At 36.6% G+C, this 6,116-nt stretch overlaps 1 pseudogene; it reads right to left on the bottom strand.

Annotated features, from left to right (window-relative positions):
* Positions 1-4,930: 4,930 nt before the first annotated feature.
* On the bottom strand, positions 4,931-5,867 carry LOC143671102 (dnaJ homolog subfamily B member 3-like; annotated as a pseudogene).
* Positions 5,868-6,116: the final 249 nt, after the last annotated feature.

Below are 6,116 nucleotides of genomic sequence, written 5' to 3'. Positions count from 1 at the left end.
TGGGGGATTGGAACTAGTTGATGCTATTTGAGAGGCTAGCCCCTCTGGGTTTCAGGATTTATTTGGCCTAGGAGCCATGCGGAGGTTGTAGATTTCTAGAAAGTTATCTTAGTGTGTGAAACATTTGTAGAACATGAGGAGGAGCCCAAGGTGTTCTTTAGGGTTAACAGGAATGGTGTTGGTTGGGGTTTGGCAAACCATGGTAATTAGCAATATCTAGCTGAAGCTTGCTTAAGAGTAACCTCCAGAATAGCTTCTCAACTCTATTTGAACTCTCTTAGCAACTGATATGTTATTTTGTTACATTTCTTTTCCCCCTTTTCATTAGGAAGGCACTGTTGATCCCATGGTGGCAAGGCCAGGCTCATGCCTGGAAGTCATGTCTCAATTGCCAGGGAGAATTTCATACCTATATGTCACGTCCCACGTAGGGGAGAGGATATGAATTTCCTTACAAGTTGGGCTTAGAGAGAGAGAGGCCATGTCTGAGCAACAAAAGATGTTTTCTGGAAGTAACTCTTAGGTAGGCTAAGCGTCTCTGCTACACATATAATCTTCATAAGAGCAACCCTCAGGATCAAGGGCTTGGCCTTTTAACTGGGCAGTTTCTAATATTTGAGAGTATCAGGGGCTTACCCTGTAGTAAAGCTTAATACTCCCATTTTTTTTCTAGTCCTTGAAGAATCTTTGCCAATACTTTTTAATTATCTGCCCAACATAGCCTATGATGTATCCAGGTATTATATTAAGCTGTATATTAGAAACCCTTGTTCCCATTATGGGCTCCATGTATTTGGGTTATTTCAATGAGCTATCCAGACAGGTGAATTAGATTATGTGCTACAGCAAATTTCAGTTTGGGACAAAATAAAACGTTTACTTTGGTCTCATATGGTAGGTGAAGTTCCAAAACACAAGCAATGTCATCCTTTATCCTGTATTCTGATTTACCTCAGCCCCAATGCAATCGGCTTTCATTTAATTGAAGCCTGATATCTTTTTTGGTTTCTTTAACAGTTGTTTCATGTACCTGATGACTTTAAGAGCTGCAGAACTCCATCTCTCTGTCTTAGGTGTCATATAGGTACCCAGAGTTCCAGGGAAATATCAGGTGATACAAATATAGCACAGTATCTCAAAATCTCCAAATAACGTTTACAGTTCTGTTTTAAATGGGACTGCGATAAGAGCGTACCATATAGTTTTCTTATAAGTTTTGTGTAAAAGAGGCCATACAATGCTTGTTCTTTTTTTCTAGCTTATTTGCATCATATAATGTCCCCAAGGTTCATTTACCTTGGTGCATGCCTCACGACTTCATTCCTTTCTGTAGCCGCACAATATTCCATCATATGTACACACCAGAATCCGTCATTCTACTTCTTAGTCAATGTATCTTTCAGCCACCTCCATCCATTGGGCATTATGGATTATGTTCAAGGTAAACAATCCATGTCTCATGTTACCCTCACTTAGGTATGCAATCATCAACACTATCAATTTTAAACAGTTTTCATTCCTCCAAAGAGCAGAATAACCCATAAATGCACCCTCACCAAATAGAAAATCCAAACCTACCCCTAATTCTTGTCCTCCCCACCCCAATTACTTAGCACTGGTATTTCTGTGATACTGTTGCTGTGTTCCTGTTAAATATAAGCCATAGCTTACAAAAGTATTTTCCCCCTATACCCCTCTAACTATTTACTCTTTGCACAACATTCACACCTTTGAAGTAGTTCATGCAAGAACTTATTTATATTTTTATTGTTAATCAGCGAGATCCATGGCTCTATGCAACCCCATTCAAACATGTTCACCTTCAATAGGGAAATATTGCTTATAAAACCACTAATGAACTGTTTTCACTTCTATCCATTCCCTTACATATAAGTTCAAGCTCATTAGCTAACTGTTCACCTATCTTTAGCTTCTGTGTATCTCTAGGTCTTCTATATTCTATATTATAAGCCTCTGCATTTACCTTTACCAAGGTCATAAGAGCAAAATTACACAGTATCTATCCTTCTGTGTGTGGCTTATTTCACTCAGCATTATCTCCTCAATTTTCACCCATGTTGTCATGTGCTTCAGGACCTCATTTTATCTTATTGCACATAATATTCCATCATATGTGTATATCACATTTTGTTTATCCATGCGTCTGTTAATAGGCACTTGGTTTTTTCCCATCATTTGGCAATTATGAATAATGCAGCTATGAACATCGGTGTGCAAATGTCTGTTTGTGTCGTTGCCTTCAAATTTTCAGGGTATATACCAAGTAGTGCTTTTGCTGGATCATAGGGCAGCTCGATATTTATTTTCCTAAGGAACTGCCAAACAGTCTTCCATAGTGGCTGCACCATTGTATTTTCCCACCAGCAGTACATAAGTATCCCAGTTTCTCCACATCCTCTCCATTTGTAGTTTGCTGTTTGTTTGATAGCAGCCATTCTTATAGGTGTGAGGTGATATTTCACTGTAGTCTTGATCTGCATTTCCCCTATAGATAATGAAATTCAGCGTATCTTCGTGTGCTTTTGAGCCATCCGTATTTGCTCTTCAGAAATATGCCTATTCATATCTTTAGCCCATTTTATAATTGGATTGTTTGTTCTTTTGTTGTTGAGTTGTATGATTTCTTTATGTACACAGGATATCAAACCTTTATCCGATATGTGATTTACAAATATTTTCTCACATTGAGTTGGCTGCCTCTTCAGCTTTCTAACAAAATCCTTTGAGGCACAGAAACATTTGATTTTGAGGGGTCCCATTTACTATTTTTTTTTCACTACTTTATTTTGGGTGCAGAGTTTAAGAAGCTGCCTCCTAATACTAGGTCTTAAAGAAGTTTCCCTAATTTTTCTTCTAGGAGTTTTATGGGACCAGCTCTTATATTAAGGTCTTTGATAAACTTTGAGTTAATTTTTGTAGAAGGGTAAAGTAAGGTTTGTCTTTCATTCTTTTAGCTATTTATATCCAGTTATCCCACATCCATTTATTGAAAAGGCTATTCAGTCCCAGTTCAGTGGATTTGGAGGCCTTGATGAACATCAATTGACCATAGAATTTGTGGTCTATCTACAAACTCTCAATTCGATCCAGTTGTCAATATTTTTATCTGTGTGCCAGTACCATGCTATTTAGATTACTGTGGCTTTATAATAAGCTTTAAAATCAGAAAGTGTTAGTCCTCCCACTTTCCTCTTTTTTAGGATGTTTTTAGCTATTTGAGGTTTCTTTCCCTTCCTTGTAAATTTGATAACTGGATTTTCCAAGTCTTCAAAGTAGGTTGTTGTAATTTTGAATGATACTGCAGTGAATCTGCAAATCAATTTGGGTAGAATTGACATCTTAACTACAATTAACCTTCCTATCCATGAGTAGGAAATGTCTTTCCGCCTATTTAGATCTCCTTAGTTTTTTTAGCAATGTTTTGTAGTTTACTGTGTACAGGTCTTTTACATCCCTGTTTAAGTTTATTCCTCGATACTTGATTGTTTAGTTGCTATTTTAATGGAATTTTTCCATAATTGTCTCCTCAGTAGGTCATTGCTTGTATATAGAAACATTACTGATTTTTTGCATATTAATTGTGAATTCCACCACTGTACTGAATGTATTAGCTTAAGAAGCTTTGTCGTAGATTTCTCAATATTTTCCAAGTGTAGTATCATGCCATCTGCAAATAATGAAAGTTTTACTTCTTCCCTTCTGGTCTGTATGCATTTTATTTCTTTTTCCAGCCTGATTGCTCTAGCTGCAACTCATCATAAAATGTTGAATAATAGTGCTGACAAAGGCCATGCCTGTCTAATTCCCAATCTTAAGGGCAAAATTTTCAGTCTCTCTCAGTTGAGTGTGATGCTGGCTTTGGGTTTTTCACATTTGTCCTTTAACATTTTTTTAAGGAAATACTAATTTCTATTCAGTGCTCAATTAAAAAAAGTTAAGAAGCAACGTATTATGCAAATGAAATAATTACAGGAAGCTGGGGAGAAATAATTACAGGAAGCTGGGGAGAATTTTGCTAGAATAAAATGATTCTTTAAAAACAAGTCAATGTTTGCAAACCAAAATATTTAGTTCAACCTAATTGTTCTAGATTGTAAGAGCTAGAAATGGTATTGAAGAGTAAAGTTTTGTAGAATTCTGTGTATGTGCTAAAAGAACAACTATGGATACAAGGATGAGGGAGATGGGATTAAGCAGCAAATAAATAATATTTGAAGTAGAATTTGGACTACTTAGAGAGAATTTTAAAAAAGCGATAAATATAAGGAATGATTTTACATATGAAGTGAATCACTGTTGGTCTACCATGTATAAGGCCAGATTACTTTGAAAAATTCATACTTAGATATTAAATTTACAAAAAAAGTACCCTTATATTCATGATTCAGTGTGTAATTTGCATTGTCTTCAAATTATGCTATACTTAATTATATTCTGATTTCAAATACTTTACTGTCGTAGGGAAAAAAAGTCATTTCATGAACATATACTCAATGTCTGTATTCTATTATACTCTAAAGCTATAAATATTTCAGAAGTTTTTATAGTGGTTGAATAACAAAAAAAGAATGAGATGGAGCCTTGGGAAAAAGTGAATTAGAGTTTTAATAATGGTATAGGAAAATACTAATAGATTTAGTGCTGGGAAAAGCAAAGTCAGGTTTATGCTGTATTCCAAATTTATTTCATTGCCGACCATTATCATCAACTCACTTCTTCTGACATCCCTAATCTACAGTGATCAAATGTACATAGTCCTGCTAAAATTGTGTGATATTGGTATATAATATTAAATAAGATGTCTTCCATCAAAAGTGTGTACAACCAAAACACACACAGAACACACACTGTGTTCCAATGTCTTGTGAGCATTTGGTGCTAAAGTATGCATGTGTCTAGTAAGTTCAGCCTAGTAATTCTCTTTGGTTGACTTCTGCTGCTGCTCCTCTCTCTGCTTCTGTTTATTCCTCTTGCCATCTTCTCTGAATCCTGCTGAATAAATGGAAGGATCCCACTTGCTGGTGACCTGAGGTTTATCTTGCTCATCATTGTCTTCACAAACATAGTTAGCTAAATGTTTTGGCAAAGTGGCAGGTCTGAGAATTCAGTGAATGGACATTGGCTGGCTGGGAAGGCAGGGCATTTTGTCTTCTTCACCTGCATTCTTCTGCAAAGGCTTCTTCATCTGCCACACTGTTTATTGTTAAGGACTTTAACTGGCCATCTTCTCCAACTTCTACTCTTTCTTGACCACTCTCAGTAATCCTCTTTGTAGTGACTTTTCTGCCATTAACTATTTTAGTAGAAGTTGATATAGATTTGAAGTTTCCCATCCTACTACCACCAAAGGATGTTGAAGAAAATGAAGTAAGGCCCCCATGCCCCAGTGAACCAAATGAAGTAAATCCTGTATAAATACAAGAAAATCCACCTCCAAAAGATGGAAACCCAGAGAAAAACTCCCATGCTCCTGTTTTTGGTTCCACAGAGGCCTCCTCAAATGGGTCTTCGAAGAAGTCAAATGAAAATGGGTCTCTTCCACCAAAAAATTTCCTGAAGACATCATCTGGATTATGGAATGTAAAGCCAAACTCAAATGGACTGTCAAAATGACTTCCACCTTCACCACCACTTAATCCTTCTTTGCCATATTTGTATAGATGTCCTGTTTTTTAGCATCTGATAATACCTCATATGCCTCACTACTTGTTTGAATTCTCTCTGCTTCTTCTTTATTCTCAGGATTTTTATCAGGGTACCACTTTGGTGCCAATTTATGATATGCCTTTTTCATATCCTTGGTTAGCATGTCTCTGTATACCTAGAACTTCATAGTAATCTACCATGTTTTAACAGATTGTTGGAACAGGTTCCAAAAATTGGCAGCCAGTGGCAGGAATGAAGAGAGGCTGGATGGTAGGGCCATGGTCTCCTCTTAGCTCGGTCACAGCTAATGCTGGTGGAAGCAGTCCGCTTTAACATTTTGAAGAATTTTCCTTTGATGCCTACCTTTTGAAGTGTTTTTCTCAAAAGGATGCTGAATTTTGTTGAATGCTTTTCAGCATCAATTGAGATGATCATGTGATTTTTCCCTT

This window comes from Tamandua tetradactyla, chromosome X (assembly GCF_023851605.1).
Source record: "Tamandua tetradactyla isolate mTamTet1 chromosome X, mTamTet1.pri, whole genome shotgun sequence".
Classification (NCBI taxonomy): domain Eukaryota; kingdom Metazoa; phylum Chordata; class Mammalia; order Pilosa; family Myrmecophagidae; genus Tamandua; species Tamandua tetradactyla.
The sequence above is the reverse complement of the archived record's forward strand: the minus strand, read 5'-3'. Positions and strand labels throughout refer to the sequence as shown.